We start from the raw sequence: 25710 nt of genomic DNA on the forward strand, positions 1-25710 counted from the left end.
TGATTTTAGCATGAATTAGCATGTTACTAGCATGATTCTAGCATGAATTAGCATGCTACTAGCATGAATTAGCATGTTGTTAGCATGATTCTAGCATGAATTAGCATGTTGTTAGCATGATTCTAGCATGAATTAGCATGTTACTAGCATGATTTTAGCATGAATTAGCATGTTACTAGCATGATTCTAGCATAAATTAGCATGTTGTTAGCATGATTCTAGCATGAATTAGCATGCTACTAGCATGATTCTAGCATGAATTAGCATGTTGTTAGCATGATTCTAGCATGAATTAGCATGTTACTAGCATGATTCTAGCATAAATTAGCATGTTACTAGCATGATTCTAGCATGAATTAGCATGCTACTAGCATGATTCTAGCATGAATTAGCATGTTGTTAGCATGATTTTAGCATGAATTAGCATGTTACTAGCATGATTCTAGCATAAATTAGCATGTTGTTAGCATGATTCTAGCATGAATTAGCATGTTGTTAGCATGATTCTAGCATGAATTAGCATGTTACTAGCATGATTCTAGCATGAATTAGCATGTTGTTAGCATGATTCTAGCATGAATTAGCATGTTACTAGCATGATTCTAGCATAAATTAGCATGTTGTTAGCATGATTCTAGCATAAATTAGCATGTTGTTAGCATGATTCTAGCATGAATTAGCATGTTGTTAGCATGATTCTAGCATGAATTAGCATGTTACTAGCATGATTCTAGCATGAATTAGCATGTTGTTAGCATGATTCTAGCATGAATTAGCATGTTACTAGCATGATTCTAGCATAAATTAGCATGTTGTTAGCATGATTCTAGCATGAATTAGCATGTTACTAGCATGATTCTAGCATAAATTAGCATGTTACTAGCATGATTCTAGCATGAATTAGCATGCTACTAGCATGATTCTAGCATGAATTAGCATGTTGTTAGCATGATTCTAGCATGAATTAGCATGTTACTAGCATGATTCTAGCATGAATTAGCATGTTGTTAGCATGATTCTAACATCAATTTGAATGTTACTAGCATGATTCTAGCATGAATTAGCATGTGAATAGCATGATTCTAGCATGGATTAGCATGTTGTTAGCATGATTCTAGTATAAATTAGCATGTGACTAGCATGATTCTAGCATGAATTAGCATGTGACTAGCATGATTCTAGCATGAATTAGCATGTTGTTAGCATGATTCTAACATGAATTAGCATGTTACTAGCATGATTCTAGCATGAATTAGCATGTTGTTAGCATGATTCTAACATCAATTTGAATGTTACTAGCATGATTCTAGCATGAATTAGCATGTGAATAGCATGATTCTAGCATGGATTAGCATGTTGTTAGCATGATTCTAGTATAAATTAGCATGTGACTAGCATGATTCTAGCATGAATTAGCATGTGACTAGCATGATTCTAGCATGAATTAGCATGTAACTAGCATGTTTCTAGCATGAATTAGCATATTGTTAGCATGATAGATAGATAGATAGATAGATAGATAGATAGATAGATAGATAGATAGATAGATAGATAGATAGATAGATAGATAGATAGATAGAAAGATGTAGATAGATAGATAGATAGATAGATAGATAGATAGATAGATAGATAGATAGATAGATAGAAAGATGTAGATAGATAGATAGATAGATAGATAGATAGATAGATAGATAGATAGATAGATAGATAGATAGATAGATAGATAGATAGATGGATGGTGTTTGAGCATGAGTCAAACAAGCCAACCCCCGCCTCTCTACGATGTTCTGATGCTGAGATATAGCTGGTGTCATATCGTTGCTAGGTTAGTCTGTTTTGTTGCTATGGAGTTGATTGACAGCTAAGACTGATGATGTATACAAGCTTCTTGCCAGTATGAACAGTTAAAAACAATCCCCATGTCTCTATCACACTGCAGCATGACAATATCAGTCTGAACCTCTTTAATGGCAGTCTATGGGACAGTTGCTAGGGTGCAGTATCTGGTTGTTAGGGTGTGGCTAGAAAGTTAAAAGGCCATCGGTGATTGGCTGCTGGCTAGACTGAGTTAAATGAGCTCAGCCATTAGTCTGTAGGACAGTTTGATGCAGAGTTATGAGCTCACAAAGTTTGATCCAATGTAAAGTCAATGAGAGTCTTTTGCAATGGAAGTCTATGGGACGGTTTCTAGGGTCCAAAAGTGGTTGCTAGGGCGTGGCCAGAAAGTTTAAAGGTGATCAGTCATTGGCAGATTGATGGTCTGAGTTAAATGAGCCTAGTTAGAAGTCTGTGTGACATTCTGACGCGGAGTTATGAGGTCGCAAAGTTTGATCCAATGTTACGTCTATGGGATTTTTCCGACGGTCCCGGGACGTTTTTCGGAAAACCGAAAGTCGGATCAGTCGGAAAAGATATAGCAACTCGAGTCAGAATAGTTCGGAGGTCTGACCCAAGTTTGATGGTCATAGCTTGAAAGGCCTAGGACGAGATAGAGTTTAATTTTTAGTCTCAGAAGAAGAATAATAATATAGAACTAGATTCTTAAAGTTTGAGAACAAACTTTGAGGCTGGCTTGTGAAAGCCTGACGGTAATAGTTAATTTAGTTTAAACAGTTTTTAAAAGTTTGAAAAGATAGATAGATAGATAGATAGATAGATAGATAGATAGATAGATAGATAGATAGATAGATAGATAGATTACCATGGTATTAGCATGATTCTAACGTGAATTAGCATGTTGTTAGCATGATTCTAGCGTGAATTACCATGTTGTTAGCATGTTTTTAGCATGAATTAGCATGTTGTTAGCATGATTCTAGCATAAATTAGCATGTTGCTAGCATAATTCTAGCATGAATTAGCATGTTACTAGCATGATTTTAGCATGAATTAGAATGTTGTTAGCATGATTTTAGCATGAATTAGCATGTTGTTAGCATGATTCTAGCATGAACTGGCATGTTACTAGCATGATTCTAGCATGAATTAGCATGTTACTAGCACGTTTCTAGCATGAATTAGCATGTTGTTAGCACGATTCTAGCATGAATTAGCATGTTGTTAGCACGATTCTAGCATGAATTAGCATGTGACTAGCACGATTCTAGCATGAATTAGCATGTTACTAGCATGATTCTAGCATGATATAGCATGTTGTTAGCACGATTCTAGCATGAATTAGTATGTTACTAGCATGATTCTAGCATGAATTAGCATGTTACTAGCATGATTCTAGCATGAATTAGCATGTTACAAGCATAATTTTAGCATTAATTAGCATGATTCTAGCATGAATTAGCATGTTGTTAGCATGATTCTAGCATGATTTAGCATGTTACTAGCATGATTCTAGCATGAATTAGCATGTTACTAGCATGATTCTAGCATGAATTAGCAAGTAACTAGCATGATTCTAGCATAAATTAGCATGGTGTTAGCACGATTCTAGCATGAATTAGCATGTTACTAGCATGATTCTAGCATGAATTAGCATGTTACTAGCACGATTCTATCATGAATTAGCATGTTGTTAGCATGATTCTAGCATGAATTAGCATGTGAATAGCATGATTCTAGCATGAATTAGCATGTTGTTAGCATGATTCTAGCATGAATTAGCATGTGACTAGCATGATTCTAGCATGAATTAGCATGTGACTAGCATGATTCTAGCCTGAATTAGCATGTTGTTAGCATGATTCTAGTATAAATAGCATGTGACTAGCATGATTCTAGCATGAATTAGCATGTGACTAGCATGATTTTAGCATGAATTAGCATGTTACTAGCATGATTCTAGCATAAATTAGCATGTTTTTAGCATGATTCTAGCATGAATTAGCATGCTACTAGCATGATTCTAGCATAAATTAGCATGTTACTAGCATGATTCTAGCACAAATTAGCATGTTACTAGCATGATTCTAGCATGAATTAGCATGTTGTTAGCATGATTCTAGCATGAATTAGCATGTTACTAGCATGATTCTAGCATGAATTAGCATGTTGTTAGCATGATTCTAGCATGAATTAGCATGTTACTAGCATGATTCTAGCATGAATTAGCATGTTGTTAGCATGATTCTAACATCAATTAGCATGTTACTAGCATGATTCTAGCATGAATTAGCATGTGAATAGCATGATTCTAGCATGAATTAGCATGTTGTTAGCATGATTCTAGTATAAATTAGCATGTGACTAGCATGATTCTAGCATGAATTAGCATGTGACTAGCATGATTCTAGCCTGAATTAGCATGTTGTTAGCATGATTCTAGTATAAATTAGCATGTGACTAGCATGATTCTAGCATGAATTAGCATGTGACTAGCATGATTCTAGCATGAATTAGCATGTAACTAGCATGTTTCTAGCATGAATTAGCATATTGTTAGCATGATAGATAGATAGATAGATAGATAGATAGATAGATAGATAGATAGATAGATAGATAGATAGATAGAAAGATGTAGATAGATAGATAGATAGATAGATAGATAGATAGATAGATAGATAGATAGATAGATAGATAGATAGTGTGCGAGCATGAGTCAAACAAGCCAACCCCCGCCTCTCTACGATGTTCTGATGCTGAGATATAGCTGCTATTATATCGTTGCTAGGTTAGTCTGTTTTGTTGCTATGGAGTTGATTGACAGCTTAGACTGATGATGTATACAAGCTTCTTGCCAGTATGAACAGTTAAAAACAATCCCCATGTCTCTATCACAATGCAGCATGACAATATCAGTCTGAACCTATTTAATGGCAGTCTATGGGACAGTTGCTAGGGTGCAGTATCTGGTTGTTAGGGTGTGGCTAGAAAGTTAAAAGGCCATCAGTGATTGGCTGCTGGCTAGACTGAGTTAAATGAGCTCAGCCATTAGTCTGTAGGACAGTCTGATGCAGAGTTATGAGCTCACAAAGTTTGATCCCATGTAAAGTCAATGAGAGTATTTTGCAATGGAAGTCTATGGGACGGTTTCTAGGGTCCAAAAGTGGTTGCTAGGGCGTGGCCAGAAAGTTTAAAGGTGGTCAGTCATTGGCAGTTTGATAGTCTGAGTTAAATGAGCCCAGTTAGAAGTCTGTGTGACATTCTGATGCGGAGTTATGAGGTCACAAAGTTTGATCCAATGTTACGTCTATGGGATTTTTCCGACGGTCCCGGGACGTTTTTCGGAAAACCGAAAGTCGGATCAGTCGGAAAAGATATAGCAACTCGAGTCAGAATAGTTTGGAGGTCTGACCCGAGTTTGATGGTCATAGCTTGAAAGGCCTAGGACGAGATAGAGTTTAATTTTTAGTCTCAGAAGAAGAATAATAAAATTAACTAGATTCTTAAAGTTTGAGAACAAACTTTGAGGCTGGCTTGTGAAAGCCTGACGGTAATAGTTTATTTAAACAGTTTTAAAAAGTATGAAAAGATAGATAGATAGATAGATAGATAGATAGATAGATAGATAGATAGATAGATAGATAGATAGATAGATAGATAGATAGATAGATAGATAGATAGATAGATAGATAGATAGATAGATGGATGGATGTTGTTAGCATGATTCTAGCATGAATTAGCATAATGTTAGCATGATTCTAGCATGAATTAGCATGTTGTTAGCATGATTCTAGCATGAATTAGCATGTTGTTAGCATGATTCTAGCATGATTTAGCATGATTCTAGCATGATTTAGCATGTTGTTAGCACGATTCTAGCATGAATTAGCATGTTACTAGCATGATTCTAGTATGAATTAGCATGTTGTTAACATAATTCTAGCAAGAATTAGCATGTTACTAGCATGATTCTAGTATGAATTAGCATGTTACTAGTACGATTCTAGCATGAATTAGCATGTTGTTAGCATGATTCTAGCATGAATTAGCATGTACCTAGCATGATTTTAACATGAATTAGCATGTTACTAGCATGATTTTAGCATGTTGTTAGCACGATTCTAGCATGAATTAGCATGTTGTTAGCATGATTCTAACATGAATTAGCATGTACCTAGCATGATTTTAACATGAATTAGCATGTTACTAGCATGATTTTAGCATGTTGTTAGCACGATTCTAGCATGAATTAGCATGTTACTAGCATGATTTTAGCATGAATTAGCACGATTCTAGCATGAATTAGCATGTTGTTAGCATGATTCTAATATGAATTAGCATGTACCTAGCATGATTTTAACATGAATTAGCATGTTACTAGCATGATTTTAGCATGAATTAGCACGATTCTAGCATGAATTAGCATGTTGTTAGCATGAATTAGCATGTACCTAGCATGATTTTAACATGAATTAGCATGTTACTAGCATGATTTTAGCATGTTGTTAGCACGATTCTAGCATGAATTAGCATGTGACTAGCATGATTCTAGCATGAATTAGCATGTTGTTAGCATGATTCTAGCATGAATTAGCATGTTACTAGCATGATTCTAGCATGAATTAGCATGTTGTTAGCATGATTCTAACAAGAATTAGCATGCTACTAGCATGATTCTAGCACGAATTAGCATGTTGTTAGCATAAGTTTAACATGAATTAGCATGTTACTAGCATGATTCTAGCATGAATTAGCATGTTGTTAGCATGATTCTAGCATGAATTAGCATGTGACTAGCATGATTCTAGCATGAATTAGCATGTTGTTAGCATGATTCTAGTATGAATTAGCATGTGACTGGCATGATCCTAGCATGAATTAGCATGTGACTAGCATGATTCTAGCATGAATTAGCATGTAACTAGCATGATTCTAGCATGAATTAGCATGTGACTAGCATGATTCTAGCATGAATTAGCATGTAACTAGCATGATTCTAGCATGAATTAGCATGTTACTAGCATGATGGATAGATAGATAGATAGATAGATAGATAGATAGATAGATAGATAGATAGATAGATAGATAGATAGATAGATAGATAGATAGTTAGAGATAGATAGATAGATAGATACATAGATAGATAGATAGATAGAGATAGATAGATAGATAGATAGATAGATAGATAGAGATAGATAAATAGATAGATAGAGGTAGATAGATAGATAGATAGATAGATAGATAGATAGATAGATAGATAGATAGATGATAGATAGATAGATAGATAGATAGATAGATAGATAGATAGATAGATAGATAGATGGATAGATAGATAGAGATAGATAGATAGATAGATAGATAGATAGATAGATAGATAGATAGATAGATAGAGATAGATAAATAGATAGATAGAGGTAGATAGATAGATAGATAGATAGATAGATAGATAGATAGATAGATAGTTAGAGATAGATAGATAGATAGATAGATAGATAGATAGATAGATAGATAGATAGATAGAGTGCGAGCATGAGTCAAACAAGCCAACCCCCGCCTCTCTACGATGTTCTGATGCTGAGATATAGCTGCTGTTATATCGTTGCTAGGTTAGTCTGTTTTGTTGCTATGGAGTTGATTGACAGCTTAGACTGATGATGTATCAAAGCTTCTTGCCAGTATGAACAGTTAAAAACAACCCCCATGTCTCTATCACACTGCAGCATGGCAATATCAGTCTGAACCTCTTTAATGGCAGTCTATGGGACAGTTGCTAGGGTGCAGTATCTGGTTGTTAGGGTGTGGCTGGAAGGTTAAAAGGCCATCAGTGATTGGCTGCTGGCTAGACTGAGTTAAATGAGCTCAATCATTAGTCTGTAGGACAGTCTGATGCAGAGTTATGAGCTCACAAAGTTTGATCCCATGTAAAGTCAATGAGAGTCTTCTGCAATGGAAGTCTATGGGACGGTTTCTAGGGTCCAAAAGTGGTTGCTAGGGCGTGGCCAGAAAGTTTAAAGGTGATCAGTCATTGGCAGTTTGATAGTCTGAGTTAAATGAGCCCAGTTAGAAGTCTGTGTGACATTCTGATGCGGAGTTATGAGGTCACAAAGTTTGATCCAATGTTACGTCTATGGGATTTTTCCGACGGTCCCGGGACGTTTTTCGGGAAACCGAAAGTCGGATCAGTCGGAAAGGATATAGCAACTCGAGTCAGAATAGTTCGGAGGTCTGACCCGAGTTTGATGGTCATAGCTTGAAAGGTCTAGGTGGAGATAGAGTTTAATTTTTAGTCTCAGAAGAAGAATAATAATATTAATAATAAAAATAATAATAAGTTTAATAGGATAACAGTAGTCTGGCTTGCTACACAAGCCAGCCTAACTAGATTCTTAAAGTTTGAGAACAAACTTTGAGGCTGGCTTGTGAAAGCCTGACGGTAATAGTTTATTTAGTTTAAACAGTTTTAAAAAGTAAGAAAAGATAGATAGATGATAGATAGATAGATAGATAGATAGATAGATAGATAGATAGATAGATAGATAGATAGATAGATAGATAGATAGATAGATTAGCATGTTATTACCATGATTTTAACAAGAATTAGCATGTTGTTAGCATGATTCTAGCATGAATTAGCATGTTACTAGCATGATTTTAGCATGAATTAGCATGTTGTTAGCATGATTTTAGCATGAATTAGCATGTTACTAGCATGATTTTAGCATGAATTAGCATGTTGTTAGCATGATTTTAACATGAATTAGCATGTTGTTAGCACGATTCTAGCATGAATTAGCATGTTACTAGCATGATTCTAGCATGAATTAGCATGTACCTAGCATGATTTTAACATGAATTAGCATGTTACTAGCATGATTTTAGCATGAATTAGCACAATTCTAGCATGAATTAGCATGTTGTTAGCATGATTCTAGCATTAATTAGCATGTTGTTAGCATGATTCTAGCATGATTTAGCATGTTACTAGCAAGATTCTAGCATGAAATAGCATGCTACTAGCATGATTCTAGCATAAATTAGCATGTTGTTAGCATGCTTCTAGCATGAATTAGCATGTTACTAGCATGATTCTAGCATGAATTAGCATGTTGTTAGCATGATTCTAACATGAATTAGCATGTTATTAGCATGATTCTAGCATGAATTAGCATGTTGTTAGCATGATCCTAGCATGAATTAGCATTTGACTAGCATGATTCTAGCATGAATTAACATGTTGTTAGCATGATTCTAGCATGAATTAGCATGTTGTTAGCATGATTCTAGCATAAATAAGCATGCTGTTAGCATGATTCTAGCATGAATTAGCATGTGACTAGCATGATTCTAGCTTGAATTAGCATGTTGTTAGCATGATTCTAGCATGAATTAGCATGTTCCTAGCATGATTCTAGCATGAATAAGCATGTTGTTAGCATGATTCTAACATGAATTAGCATGCTACTAGCATGATTCTAGCACGAATTAGCATGTAACTAGCATGATTCTAGCATGAATTAGCATGTTGTTAGCATGATTCTAGCATGAATTAGCATGTGACTAGCATGATTCTAGCATGAATTAGCATGTTGTTAGCATGATTCTAGTATGAATTAGCATGTGACTAGCATGATTCTAGCATGAATTAGCATGTAACTAGCATGATTCTAGCATGAATTAGCATGTTGTTAGCATGATGGACAGATAGATAGATAGATAGATAGATAGATAGATAGATAGATAGATAGATAGATAGATAGATAGATAGATAGATAGATAGAGGTAGATAGATAGATAGATAGATAGATAGATAGATAGATAGAGGTAGGTAGGTAGATAGATAGATAGATAGATAGATAGATAGATAGATAGATAGATAGATAGATAGATAGATAGATAGATAGAGGTACATAGATAGATAGATAGATAGATAGATAGATAGATAGATAGATAGATAGATAGATAGATAGATAGATAGATAGATAGATGGTGTGCGAGCCTGATTCAAACAAGCCAACCCCCGCCTCTCTACGATGTTCTGATGCTGAGATATAGCTGCTATTATATCGTTGCTAGGCTAGTCTGTTTTGTTGCTATGGAGTTGATTGACAGCTTAGACTGATGATGTATCAAAGCTTCTTGCCAGTATGAACAGTTAAAAACAATCCCCATGTCTCTATCACACTGCAGCATGACAATATCAGTCTGAACCTCTTTAATGGCAGTCTATGGGACAGTTGCTAGGGTGCAGTATCTGGTTGTTAGGGTGTGGCTAGATAGTTAAAAGGCCATCAGTGATTGGCTGCTGGCTAGACTGAGTTAAATGAGCTCAATCATTAGTCTGTAGGACAGTCTGATGCAGAGTTATGAGCTCACAAAGTTTGATCCCATGTAAAGTCAATGAGAGTATTTTGCAATGGAAGTCTATGGGACGGTTTCTAGGGTCCAAAAGTGGTTGCTAGGGCGTGGCCAGAAAGTTTAAAGGTGGTCAGTCATTGGCAGTTTGATAGTCTGAGTTAAATGAGCCCAGTTAGAAGTCTGTGTGACATTCTGATGCGGAGTTATGAGGTCACAAAGTTTGATCCAATGTTACGTCTATGGGATTTTTCCGACGGTCCCGGGACGTTTTTCGGAAAACCGAAAGTCGGATCAGTCGGAAAGGATATAGCAACTCGAGTCAGAATAGTTCGGAGGTCTGACCCGAGTTTGATGGTCATAGCTTGAATGGCCTAGGACGAGATAGAGTTTAATTTTTAGTCTCAGAAGAAGAATAATAAATATAACTAGATTCTTAAAGTTTGAGAACAAACTTTGAGGCTGGCTTGTGAAAGCCTGACGGTAATAGTTTATTTAGTTTAAACAGTTTTTAAAAGTATGAAAAGATAGATAGATAGATAGATAGATAGATAGATAGATAGATAGATAGATAGATAGATAGATAGATAGATAGATAGATAGATAGATAGATAGATAGATTAGCATGGTATTAGCATGATTCTAACGTGAAATAGCATGTTGTTAGCATGATTCTAGCATGAATTAGCATGTTACTAGCATGATTTTAGCATGTTGTTAGCATGATTCTAGCATGAATTAGCATGTTGTTAGCATGATTCTAGCATGATTTAGCATGTTGTTAGCATGATTCTAGCATGATTTAGCATGTTGTTAGCACGATTCTAGCATGAATTAGCATGTTACTAGCATGATTCTAGCATGAATTAGCATGTTGTTAGCATAATTCTAGCATGAATTAGCATGTTACTAGCATGATTCTAGTATGAATTAGCATGTTACTAGTACGATTCTAGCATGAATTAGCATGTTACTAGCATGATTCTAGTATGGATTAGCATGTTACTAGTACGATTCTAGCATGAATTAGCATGTAACTAGCATGATTTTAAAATGAATTAGCATGTTACTAGCATGATTTTAGCATGAATTAGCAAAATTCTAGCATGAATTAGCATGTTGTTAGCACGATTCTAGCATGAATTAGCATGCTACTAGCACGATTCTAGCATGAATTAGCATGTTACTAGCATGATTCTAGCATGAATTAGCATGTACCTAGCATGATTTTAACATGAATTAGCATGTTACTAGCATGATTCCAGCATGAATTAGCATGTTGTTAGCACGATTCTAGCATGAATTAGCATTTGACTAGCATGATTCTAGCATGAATTAGCATGTGACTAGCATGATTCTAGCATGAATTAGCATGTTGTTAGCATGATTCTAGCATGAATTAGCATGTTACTAGCATGATTCTAGCATGAATTAGCATGTTGTTAGCATGATTCTAACATGAATTAGCATGCTACTAGCATGATTCTAGCACAAATTAGCATGTTGTTAGCATGATTCTAACATGAATTAGCATGTTACTAGCATGATTCTAGCATGAATTAGCATGTTGTTAGCATGATTCTAGCATGAATTAGCATGTGACTAGCATGATTCTAGCATGAATTAGCATGTTGTTAGCATGATTCTAGTATGAATTAGCATGTGACTGGCATGATTCTAGCATGAATTAGCATGTGACTAGCATGATTCTAGCATGAATTAGCATGTGACTAGCATGATTCTAGCATGAATTAGCATGTGACTAGCATGATTCTAACATGAATTAGCATGTAACTAGCATGATTCTAGCATGAATTAGCATGCTGTTAGCATGATGGATAGATAGAGGTAGATAGATAGATAGATAGATAGATAGATAGATAGATAGATAGATAGATAGATAGATAGATAGATAGATAGATAGAGGTAGGTAGGTAGATAGAGGTACGTAGATAGATAGATAGATAGATAGATAGATAGATAGATAGATAGAGGTAGGTAGGTAGATAGATAGAGGTACGTAGATAGATAGATAGATAGATAGATAGATAGATAGATAGATAGATAGATAGATAGATAGATAGATAGATAGATAGATAGAGATAGATAGATAGATAGATAGATAGATAGATAGATAGATAGATAGATAGATAGATAGATAGATAGTTAGAGATAGATAGATAGATAGATAGATAGATAGATAGATAGATAGATAGATAGATAGATAGATAGAGATAGATAGATAGATAGATAGATAGATAGATAGATAGATAGATAGATAGATAGATAGATAGATAGAGGTAGGTAGGTAGATAGATAGAGGTACGTAGATAGATAGATAGATAGATAGATAGATAGATAGATAGATAGATAGATAGATAGATAGATAGATAGATAGATAGATAGATAGATAGATAGATAGATAGATAGATAGATAGAGGTAGGTAGGTAGATAGATAGAGGTACGTAGATAGATAGATAGATAGATAGATAGATAGATAGATAGATAGATAGAGATAGATAGATAGATAGATAGATAGATAGATAGATAGATAGATAGATAGATAGATAGATAGTTAGAGATAGATAGATAGATAGATAGATAGATAGATAGATAGATAGATAGATAGATAGATAGATAGTTAGAGATAGATAGATAGATAGATAGATAGATAGATAGATAGATAGATAGATAGATAGAAGGTGTGCGAGCCTGATTCAAACAAGCCAACCCCCGCCTCTCTACGATGTTCTGATGCTGAGATATAGCTGCTATTATATCGTTGCTAGGTTAGTCTGTTTTGTTGCTATGGAGTTGATTGACAGCTTAGACTGATGATGTATCAAAGCTTCTTGCCAGTATGAACAGTTAAAAACAACCCCCATGTCTCTATCACACTGCAGCATGACAATATCAGTCTGAACCTCTTTAATGGCAGTCTATGGGACAGTTGCTAGGGTGCAGTATCTGGTTGTTAGGGTGTGGCTAGAAAGTTAAAAGGCCATCAGTGATTGGCTGCTGGCTAGACTGAGTTAAATGAGCTCAGCCATTAGTCTGTAGGACAGTCTGATGCAGAGTTATGAGCTCACAAAGTTTGATCCCATGTAAAGTCAATGAGAGTATTTTGCAATGGAAGTCTATGGGACGGTTTCTAGGGTCCAAAAGTGGTTGCTAGGGCGTGGCCAGAAAGTTTAAAGGTGGTCAGTCATTGGCAGTTTGATAGTCTGAGTTAAATGAGCCCAGTTAGAAGTCTGTGTGACATTCTGATGCGGAGTTATGAGGTCACAAAGTTTGATCCAATGTTACGTCTATGGGATTTTTCCGACGGTCCCGGGACGTTTTTCGGAAAACCGAAAGTCGGATCAGTCAGAAAAGATATAGCAACTCGAGTCAGAATAGTTCGGAGGTCTGACCCGAGTTTGATGGTCATAGCTTGAAAGGCCTAGGACGAGATAGAGTTTAATTTTTAGTCTCAGAAGAAGAATAATAATATTAATAATAATAAGTTTAATAGGATAACAGTAGTCTGGCTTGCTACACAAGCCAGCCTAATAATAAGTTTAATAGGATAACAGTAGTCTGGCTTGCTACACAAGCCAGCCTAATAATAATAATAAGTTTAATAGGATAACAGTAGTCTGGCTTGCTACACAAGCCAGCCTAATAATAATAATAAGTTTAATAGGATAACAGTAGTCTGGCTTGCTACACAAGCCAGCCTAATAAGTTTAATAGGATAACAGTAGTCTGGCTTGCTACACAAGCCAGCCTAATAAGTTTAATAGGATAACAGTAGTCTGGCTTGCTACACAAGCCAGCCTAATTATGAATGCATTTGCCTCCATAAAATAAAATAAATATGTTTTTGTCTTTTTATGAAAATAATAATAATAATAACAATAACAATAATAATAAAAATAAATTCATGTATGCATTTGCTAACATAAAAATAAAATAAATCTATATTATTAATAATAATAATAATAATAATAATAATATTAATAAATGCATTTGTCATAATATAAATCTATATTTGTCTTCTTTTGAAAATAATAACAATAAATCCATGCCTGCATTTGCTTATATAAAATAGTTTTTAATTATTTTAATCTAAAATAAATATTATTATTATTAATAGTAATAATAATAAAAAAATGCATTTGCCTCCATAAAAATAAAATAAATTTATGTGTCTTCTCAGAAAAAAAAATTCATGCATGCATTTTCTTATACATAGCATTTAAATAATAATAATAATAATAATAATAATAATAATAATAATAAATCATGCATCCATTTGCTTGCATAAAAAATAAATCTATATTAAAAATAATAATATTAATAATAATAATAATAATAATAAATGCATTTGCCATAAAATAAATCTATATTTTTGTTCTTATGTAAATAATAATAATAATAATAATAATAATAATCCATGCATGCATAAAATAGATTCCTATCCTCTGTGATTATGTAATAATAATAATAATAATAATTCTTCTTCTTATCATTATTATTCAACTACATTAGTCATTGTTATTACCAAAGTTTCTTTAAAAGTCATGTCAAGTTCTTATCATCGCTGGATGTTTCTTTGCACAACCATTTCAGAATAAGAGCGAATTCTGCCTCTTTTTCTGTCTGGTTGTCTTACTCTCTCGCTCTCTCTTTCTATCTCTTCTCCGCTCCTCAAAAAAAAAAAAAAAAAAGTTGCCTTTGAGTTTTTCAAAGCAAGGGTTGCCATTGAGCTCCAACAAAAGCCAACGATAGCTGGCGATTGGACCCTGATGAGGTCCACTACCTCATTACTGACAGCCGAAAACATTTGATGCTTTTTTTCCTCCTGTTTGGGAGGAAGAGGGGCGGATTGACAGAGCCTGGCTTAAGGAGTGCGCGGTGGGAGAACTGAAAAAGAGAGGTGGCAGAAGGGGGACAGGGGGGAAAGGTTGTAGTCCATTCATCTTTGTGTGTCTTACAGCCTCTGTGGGCAGGAGAAAAGAAAAGGGGGAGGCGGGGAGAAAAAAAGAGAGAACGAGAGACAGCTTAAAACACTGCCTTTATGCTTTTGAGTCCAGGACGACTCCTCTTACATCAAAGTGTTTTTACCACTGCGCTGTGTGATTTTGTCTCCCTCTCTCTATGTGTGTGTGTGTCTTGAGTGAATGTATTGAGAGATTAGGTGACTAGTGAGTGTGTGTGTGTGTGTGTGTGTGTGTGTGTGTGTGTGTGAGGGATAGAAAGAGTGAGCTATGGGGGTGGTTAACGACGCGAACGCACTAATTACGCCTAATTATCTATTCCCTTTACATGTAACCGGCTTTGTTAGTTACTCAGAACGCTCTCAAAACATACTCAAAATGTTCTCACAACCTCTCCTTGCCCTGTCTAGGACTCTTAAAGAAACATCACCCTTGGAACATCTGTGTCACTTTGAAAGCTCAGACCCCCCAGACCTCCACACAGCCCTCATCCTCTCCATCACAATCACTGGCTCCTCTGGCTCTGCTAATCCGCGCCTGATAAAAACATGACTGACCAACTTTAAAGCTGACTTGGCAAAACAGCATCTTTTGAGGGACCGTTAACGAATGTCAAATGCTGGGCTTAAGGCTTATTCATGTCAGCGCCTGAAGTTTTGATAGGGACAAACATGACTAACAAGATTTGAAGCTGAAATGTCCTACTTTTCACACTTATTGATTTAGACATTTTGGAGGCAATTAGATTTACTAAAGTGATTTTAACTCCGTATATGCAAATCAGATAAAATTCAAGTACACTGAAAAAAGATTTAATGGATTTACTTAATGCAATGAAAGTAAGTGGTTGCAATCAATTTATATGGGCTGAATTTATACAAATAAATTAAACTGAGCAAACTTAATTTGTTTCTTTAAATTTAGCCCATATAAATTGTTTGCAAATACATACCTAATGATTCCAGTGAATCATTTTTTTCAGTGTATTGTGTCTTATTTACAAAGTTCCCACTCTAAGCAAATTGTCAAAGTTCCTGATTTTTTACTAAAAGACTAAAAAAGCTGAATTTCCATAACATGTAACATAGCACTACAGTCAAATAATTATTTTTGCTGCCTATTTCAACTAATTGTTTAAAATAAGCTTAAAACAACACAATTCTTGTGATTTAATTTTTTTTGGACAACTTAATTGTTTATGTTCAATCAACTTAAATTGGTAAAAACAATTAAGTTAACTTAACTGATTTGTGTTGGGACAGCATGAATGTATTGTGTGAAACCCTCCATTTTTTACATTGTAAGGAGAAAAAAAAAGAACAAAAAGAAATAAAAAAGGCACTGAAAATTAATACATATATAAAATATACAATTACATGGCATATATATATATATATATTAGGGGTGTCACGATTTAGATTTTTAATCGAAATCGATCGAAATTTATGCTCAACTTCGATTATCGAATCAAAAAATAGAATCGTCGATGCTGCCACGCCCCCATGTCACGTCAGCTTGGCTTGCCAAGCGGGAAAAAAACATGCTTGTTGAAGTGCTTGTTAAACTGCAGACGCAGGAGACCCGTCGACAGAGCTTAAATCCTCTCCTCTTTCAATGAAGTCGCCGGTGTGGAAGTATTTTGGATTTCCAGTGAGTTATGTTGACAACGTTCGTGTTGTCGACAAAAAACACAGTTTGCAAGCTGTGCTATGTGCGTATTACGGTTGGGATGATAGACGATGGGCGCATTGCGATCCTCCGCCCCGCACCCGTTGCAAATCCGCTCGCGAAAAATACACACTCAGGCCCTGTTTACACTAATATGTCTTTGTTTTTAAATGGCATTTTAGAACGACAACGATCCACATCCACACTGGCGTGTAGCATTTCTGAGCAGCCCTCCGTCCTCACTACCGCTGAAAACACACATCACGTGACCACACACACTCATTTACACACAGATACAGACGCACACACATTGTCATGCGCTCGAGACAGCGGGTTAAGGCAGTCAGCGAGTCAGTAGACTGCTTTCATCTTTTACTTTCACACAAGTACTTAGTCATTTTAGCGAACACCATACTGTTGGCTGGTTTCTGTTGGTTGTGCACCTTTTTTACCGACGCCATTATAACAACACAGATCACTGCCTATTCACGAGTCCCGCAAAAAAAAGTGATTGACAGGTGGTAATTATGTGTGTAACTTACCTTTATTCATTTACTGTATGATTTGTTTATGGGTAAAACAAAGACCATGCAAGTCAGGTAGTTTAAACAGTAGGCTACTAATAATTAATTCGTTATTAATTAATTATTTATTCATAATCGAAAATCTAATCGAATCGTGACTTAAGAATCAAAAATGTAATCGAATTGAGGATTTGGAGGATCGTGACACCCTTAATATATATATATATAATATAAAATATAAAAATAAAAATAAACAGATTTGAAATATCAAATTCCCTGAATTTAAATGTCTGAAATAAACCTTTCAAATTGTCATGACCCATGGAAATTTATGCATTTATTATTATTGTTATTATTTGTATTTGAATAAAATTTAAATAACTATGATAAAATGTTAGAATATATGTTAAATAAACTTTTACTTTTGTTTACTTAAATTTATTTAGTACTTGACATACTTGGTCGTGCCATTTTTTTTTTTTTTTGTTTAATGCGTGGAAATTGCTATTTCATTCACTCATTTATTCATTTTCCTTAGGCCTAATCTCTTAATTACCAGGGGTCGCCATGAACCGGCAACTATTCCAGCATATGCTTTACAGAGTGGATGCCCTTCCAGCCGTAACCCAGTTCTGGGAACCAACCATACAGTCTCACATTCACACATGTACTCATACAGTACTGCCAATTTAGTTCATCCAATTTACTTACCAACCATCCAATTTATTTACCATATAGTCCACTTTAAGTGGTTCCAAACCTTTATGAGTTTCTTCTGTTAAACACAAATGAAGATATTTTGAACATGATTTCCACAGTAGTGAAAAAAGGCTAACAGTTACCAATGATATTCAAATATTTGTTTTGTGTTAGGAAAAGAAACGATCAAGATTTTTGGCTAAACATAACCATTTAATTGTTTCTTTTCTCTGTTGAAAACAAAAATATATATATATTTTGAAGGATGCTGGAAACCTGAAACCATCGACATCCATAGTAGGAAATAAAAATACTGTGGTAATTAATGTCTACAAGTTTCTGTAAAGAATCTTTTTTTGTGTTTAACCAAGGAAAGAAGCAACAACAGATTTGTGATAAATAAAGGGAGAGTAAATGATGTTTGAATTTCTTTTTTGGGTCAACTGTCCCATTAACTAACATGAATTAACAGTGACGACTTCCCCATGCATATAAAAGTCACTACTGACATTACATTGTATTTTAAAGCATTTAAACCAACATTACATGCATTAATGTCCACATGAACCCGAAACGGTGACGGTTTCTTTTTTCTTTTTTTCCATATTATGTTGCAGTTCTTGGAAACGGAATATTAAATGAGAAAACAGTGGGCGTGGCTTGTTTTTTTTTTCTACTGCAAGCTGATTGGATGTAATAAAGTGGGGATTTCATTCAGAAAGATCGGGAAAAGGGTTTTAGAAGAGTTATTACAACCTAACAGATACCTCCTTCTCACATTTCTAAAATAACAGTTGCAGACGTGTGGTTAAATATGTTAACCACGACCTATACCTCAAACTCACATAATCTGAGAATTTAACTGAAAAAACAAAGAGGAAGTGCATTTTCAGATTTTAATTTTAGACTACAAGGGCAAACTTTTTTACTCAATGACATGCACAGATAAATTGTTGACCACAAAACTGGCAATGTGAGCTAAAAAAAATCTATATGCTTTGTTTTGATTTAATTTGTACTTTAACAAATGTTGTTGAAGTATTGTCTGTTGTTAGTTCATGTTCCTGTTAACCACTGAAATGTTGGTTTACTAAATGTTAGTTTGGTCCATGTTAACTAACGGAGTAAAATAAGATTACTAAATGTTAAAAATTAAAGTTAGCTTAGTTAATGTTAACTAATGAAGTAAAGCAACATTAAGTGTGTTGTACAGTATCATCAGTGTTTCTTGGTTGTACTGGACTTGGTCTAAACAGGCTTTCAGACATAAAATTAGATGAAAAGAGACGGCATTCCTGACATCCACTTCTCTGTCCTTCTCTGAATGAATGGTTTATGAGAATAGCTATATCTAAAGGTCTGCCTGCCTCTAATTAAACAGATCAAGGAGGAGTCAGTGAGGCTAGTCAATATTCTACAAAACTACTGCACTGATTTTTTTTTAAATAGTTTAGGCATTTTTATTTGAAATTGGCTTGGAAGATTGGAAACGCTAAGCAATATTAGAAACAGGAGGTTAACAAAAGGTCACTTGAACAATAGAAGCCATCTAACATAAATTGCCTCTTTTCATTTTTGCTTCATCTTCAAGTCATTCAATCATCATACACTCATCCTTACCCACCAGAGACCTTCACCATGAGCACATACAAACACACGCACGCACGCACACACACACACACACACACACACACACACGAACACACACACAAAAACAAAGCAGTAATTGATTAGCAATGTTTCCCAGTGTTGGGTTGCAGCTGGAAGGGCATATGCTGCGTACAACATGTGGCGCTGTGGCGATCCCTAATTATTAAAGGGACTAAGCTGAAAAGAAATTGAATGAATGAATGAATGAATGAAGAAATTAATAAAGAAATTAATAAAGAAATGAAGAAATAAATGATTAGCAAATAATATTTTGTGGGTAAACATTCCATTAACTTCCAAACTATAGAAGTGGGCAACAGCAACTGTCTGGCTGCCCTCATATTTCTGAAACATATTTGTATTTTTTGTTTAGCAGAAGAAATCTAGGTTTGGAACTAGTTGAGAATGAGTAAATTAAACTACTCTAGATCATTGCCCAATGTTTAATACTCCTTTAATGTGTTCGTTTGAGCAAAAGATTACATGAAAAACACCAATAAAGGGTTTTGACCTTACTTAATCTCAAAAATAGCTAGGGCTATCTGATCAAAACTAATTTAACAAATAAATTGAATTTAATTAACCACATTCATTCAAATACATTACATTAATGTGGCAAGCAACAGCACAGACTAGACAAAAAGTGGTTTAAAACAGTGAAGTAATTAATTATTCATTAATTTAGATGACTTATAATATTATAAATAATAATAATAATTCCTTCTATTTATATAGCGTTTTTCTGGACACGCAAGGCACTTCAAACATTTTTTGGGGAATCTTCTCATGCACCACCAGTGTGCAGCATCCACCTGGATGACACAACAACTGCCATATTGTGCCAGAGCGCACACCTTACACCAGCTGATTGGTGAAGAGGAGACAGAGTGATGAAGCCAATTATGATATGAGCATGGTTAGGAGGCCATGATGAACAATGGCCAGTGGGCAAAATTGTCCAGCATACTGGGGTTAAACCCTTACGCCTCATTCACAGCGCATATGAGATTAATGACGTCAGTACATAATAAAGTTATTATTATTACTAAATTGATACCGAATTGCCCGCGTCTGCATCGCAGTGCACCGAAGAAACAATTCATTTTGACACCCCTATATATATATATATATATATATATATATATATATATATATATATATATATATATATATATATATATATATATATATATATATATATATATATACATATATATATATATATATATATATAAAATGTATTTATTTATTTTTTATTGTAGAAAAAACACTTGAAATTTAGCATGTAGTTACACTTTTTTACCTCCCTCTCCCAAAGCATCCAAATTCAGTTGAACAGGTAAATGAATTGTTAAACATGGGCTAAGGCAAAGAAAAACATATACTGTAGTTCACATAAAAAAAAATACACAGACACATATCAATCAATTAACCAGTAGCATGAGAGGTATTTTCTTGTGCCTTTGTATGGTTTTGTTCCAAAAGTTGTATAAACAGATGCCAAATTTTATAGTACTCTTTAATTTGCCCTTTATACTGTAGGTGATTCTTTTCAGTGCAATGTAATGTGTCAAATCTTTCCATGTTCTTTTAATAGAGTGCTATCAAACGCCTAGCAATAACTATAATGTCAAGACACATGTCAATCATTTTAGTTTAATAACCTGGTAATGACAAACTTACAGGAAATAAACTCAAAGCACATATTTCAGGTGTAAGTGGAATCAGTTTTAAAATAATTGATGAGATTAATGTGATTACTTTTGCCAGAAAATCTTTACCACTTCACATTCCCAGATGCAATGAAAGAATGTTCCTTTATGTTTTTGGCATTTGAAACATGTATCCGGGATGTTTGGGTTAAACCTGTTTAGTTTTTCAGGTGTGATATAGGTATGCATTGCCCAGTTATATTGGATCATTTTAAATCTAGTATTAATTGACAAGTTTTTGGCTTTAAGTTCTGGGACATGTATTTAGCTCCATTCTAAATCTGTCATGTCATATTGCAAATCAAAAATCTCTTGAATTCTGATATTTCTTTAGAGCTATTGATCAATTTGCTATAAAACAATGAAATATAATTTGTCACAGGATTCTTATAAAACACTATTTTTTCAAATTCAGTTTGTAGAGGTCTAGCTAGTTTTGCTTGACATTAATACAGCTGCAAATTTATACGTATTTAAAAAAAAAATGCATCATTGGTATTATAAATTTTTCATTAAGGTCTTTAAAGGACATCAGTGTTTCTCCTTCAAATAAATCCCCAATCTTTCTGATACTTTTTAATGCCCACTGTTTAAAGCCAAGATCATTTTTCACTGGTTTAAAATCTTTGTTTCCCCAGATAACTTGCATCCTTCCTGAATAGAATAAAAAAAATCATAAATAAAAACCTTTACAAAAAATATAAACATTTGTGTATACATATTCTATCTATTTTTCTTTTTTTAAGATAAATAGTGAACAATACTGTTAATCTGACTGCCAAAATAATCGTATTTTCAATTTGTTTTGTAGTCTAATAATCATCGCCACCCTGATAAGAGATAAAGATGTAAAACAAGAACAAGGCAGAGAAGAGCCAGTGAGCGCATTTCAGTGAGTCTGTCACACATTATTAGGGTTGACCAGACATGAGTGGAGGCACTTGGGCCACCCTGCTTACCCTAAACTGGGATCCTGGGTTGCCCCACAACCAGATGGCCTAACAAAGAAGCTGGAGCATTAGAAGTGCAAGCCAGAGTGAGGAGCATTCAGAACTCTTACCAGGCAAGATTAACACGGGCCAGAATAGAGGGTGACTTTAAGGACCCCAGGGATTCAACAGAAACTGGCTGAACCAGAGTGACTGTGCTGGGCCACTGACCATAAAAGACCCAGAGGTCAAACCGAGAAAAATCACAACCTGAATGAAGCGTCTAGAATCTTTTATTTCTAGCATATTCTGAGAGCAGGGACCTTTGAACTATGAGAAATACTACGATATAATGAGGATTATAAAGACATTGTATTGCCGGCCATCAAAGCATCCTTTTTATTCTGACTCTCTTCAACATGACGGAAAGAATAAAACATGAAAAGGATGACTGGTGTGTTTTGCGGGTTGCGCTTCTGCTCAATTGTGACATCTTAACTGCGCACTCATTATAGGGTATGGTCGCACTGTCAGTGTTTGGGATTGCATTTACTCAGTGATATGAGTTTATAAATGATCTGTTCACACAACAGCCAAAAGAAGCTCAAGACAGAAGCTTTTTAGTAATAATACATTTAAAAAAACAAATTTTTTTAACTCTTGAACTTTTAAAGAGTTTTTAAAAAGGCTGTTGATCCATTGAATATGCTTTTACAGAACCCATCTGCTCACATTAGTAAAGTTATATAGTCAAAGAGCTGCAGAGAAATTGTGTTGAAGCAGGCAAAGCACACCAAAAGCAATCTTTAGATCCACTCATTCCCATGAAGTACTGCAAATTATGTAATCCACTGGGTCTCGCTAAAATGTGCAGACAATTCAGGTTGTCCCAACACAAACCGATCACATTAACTTTAACATAACATAAACATAAAACATGAAACCATTAAGTTGACCTAAAAAATCTCAAGAATGTGTTTCACACAAGTATTTTGAACAAGCAGAAAAATCTTTTTTGAGTATATATGGCTTTAACATACTACTTACATATTTGGCAATAAACTAGCAATTGATTTCACACACACACAAGCAAAAACGTATTGGTGCACATTTCATCTCTCCATTGTTTTAATTGTAATTGTGTAATACCTCATGGTATTGTAGTTTTTACCTTGTTAAGGTTGTTCAATTACAGTTAAAAATTAATTTAATATCTCTTGAGCCAGAGATTGTCAGATTTTTTTATATTACTTTGCTTCAAATCAAAGTTTGAAAACTCTAAATTAAAATAAGCAAAAAATCCAACCACTCTATTAAAAATGTCCTTTTTTATTAACCCACCACAGATTTGACCTAAAAAGGAATTAAAAAGGCAACAGTTTTTTTTTGGAAATGAGAGTTGTGTGATTCCCCTTTTTAGCTGGTTAGTTTAGTTCAGGGGTGCTACAAACAGCTTGATTAGCTGGTTCAGGTGTGTCTGATTGTGGTTGGAACTAAACTCTGCAGGGCTCCAAGATTGAGTTTGGGCACCCCGGTTTAGTTCATGGCTCAAAACACTTTGAAGAGATAGTTCACCCAAAAACTTTTCATGTATTCTCCTTCATGTGGTTTTTAACATTTATGAGATTCATTTTTTTGTTAAACGTACACTCACCGGCCACTTTATTAGGTACACCTGTCCAACCGCTCATTAACACAAATTTCTAATCAGCCAATCACATGACAGCAACTCAAAGCATTTAGTCATGTAGATGTGATCAAGACAATCTGCTGCAGTACAAACCGAGCATCAGAATGGGGAAGAAAGGTGATTTAAGTGACTTTGAACGTGGAATGGTTGTTGGTGACAGATGGGCTGGTCTGAGTATTTCAAAAACTGCTGTTCTACAGATTTTCACGCACTATTTGTTAAACTATTTGTTACTATTTGTTAAAACCGAGATATGCAGAAGAGCATCTCTGAATGCACAACACGTCAAACCTTGAGGCAGATGGGCTACAGCAGCAGAAGACCACACCGGGTGCCACACCTATCTGTTAAGAACAGGAAACTGAGGCTACAATTTGCACAGGCTCACTAAAATTGGACAATAGAAGATTGGAAAAACGTTGCTATGAGTCTCAATTTCTGGTACAACATTCGAATGGTAGGGTCAGAAGTTGGCATCAACAACATGAAAGCATCGATCCATTGTGCTTTTTCTCAACAGTTCAGGCTGGTAGTGGTGTAATGGTGCGGGGGATATTTTCTTGGCACACTTTGGGCCCATTATTACTAATTGAGCATCATGTCAACGCCACAGCCTACCCGAGTATTGTTGCTGACCATGTCCATCCCTTTATGACCACAGTATATCCATCTCCTGATGGCAACTTCCAGCTGGATAATGTGCCAAGTCCTAAAGCCTAAATCATTTAACAATCATCATTTGCTGGGACTCATTGACTTCCATATAGTAGGACAAAATACTATAGTCAATAGGTGCCAACTACCAGCATTCAACAGTTGAAAGAAACTCAAATTATTCATTTAAACTATTCCTATGAAGAGTTTTATGTGAAAAATAAAAAGGAAAAACACTTCTAAAACCAGTGGTGCCGAAAAAAGTGGACGGCCACTAATACACTGTTCTATTTGTTAAGTCTCACTTGTAATCATAGCAACACTGCCTGAAGTGAATGGTGATGAAGTGGCTGGATATAAAACTCATTCCTGCATCTTCCCAGACTCATTCCTGCAAGTTCCCAGAACTCCCAATAAAAACCTAGAACACACTGCAAGCTGCTCACTCAGACTGTGTGACAAGACAGATGACCAGTTTTCAGCTACGGTTCTGTCTACGCTGCCTGAAAATATCATTGAGTCCTAAAGATTTTCAATTGTGAGTCTGGTTGTCACTCCCAAAAAAGTCAGGTCCAAATACAAGCTAGGAACTGTATTCTGCTGCCATATGAACATAAAGAAGAAAAAAAATCAATATTCACGCCATCATACCACAAACAAACCACATTCAGCTCCAGTTTACCGACACCAATCAAATGTGCAAGAATGCAGCCAGCTGTAAAATGCCTGAAAATGATGGTCTGATTATTTATGATGGAAAGCTGTCGCGGGATGATGATAATTACCCAGACAGCACACGGGATAATGCCAATACCTGCTTAAAATAATACAATTAACTTGCAAAGCAGATTCGAGCATTGCCGGCCGGGCGCACTTTGAAATGCAAGCAGCTTCACGCGATGCTGTCTCATTCCAGCCAACCCACGCCGGTCATTAAACGGCCTCCATGTCTGTCTCTCCCTCAGTCTGTTGCTCTCATCTCCAGGTATGATCAAAGCTGTCTTTTTCTGTTT

At 35.2% G+C, this 25710-nt stretch overlaps 1 protein-coding gene and 1 long non-coding RNA gene across 5 annotated transcripts in view; one reads left to right on the forward strand and one right to left on the reverse strand.

Annotated features, from left to right (window-relative positions):
• LOC141379314 (uncharacterized) overlaps window positions 1-25710 on the forward strand; it is a 187233-nt gene that overhangs the window by 141296 nt on the left and 20227 nt on the right. The window lies entirely within an intron of this gene.
• afg1lb (AFG1 like ATPase b) overlaps window positions 1-25710 on the reverse strand; it is a 123492-nt gene that overhangs the window by 74661 nt on the left and 23121 nt on the right.

This window comes from Danio rerio, chromosome 20 (assembly GCF_049306965.1).
Source record: "Danio rerio strain Tuebingen ecotype United States chromosome 20, GRCz12tu, whole genome shotgun sequence".
In the NCBI taxonomy this organism is placed as follows: domain Eukaryota; kingdom Metazoa; phylum Chordata; class Actinopteri; order Cypriniformes; family Danionidae; genus Danio; species Danio rerio.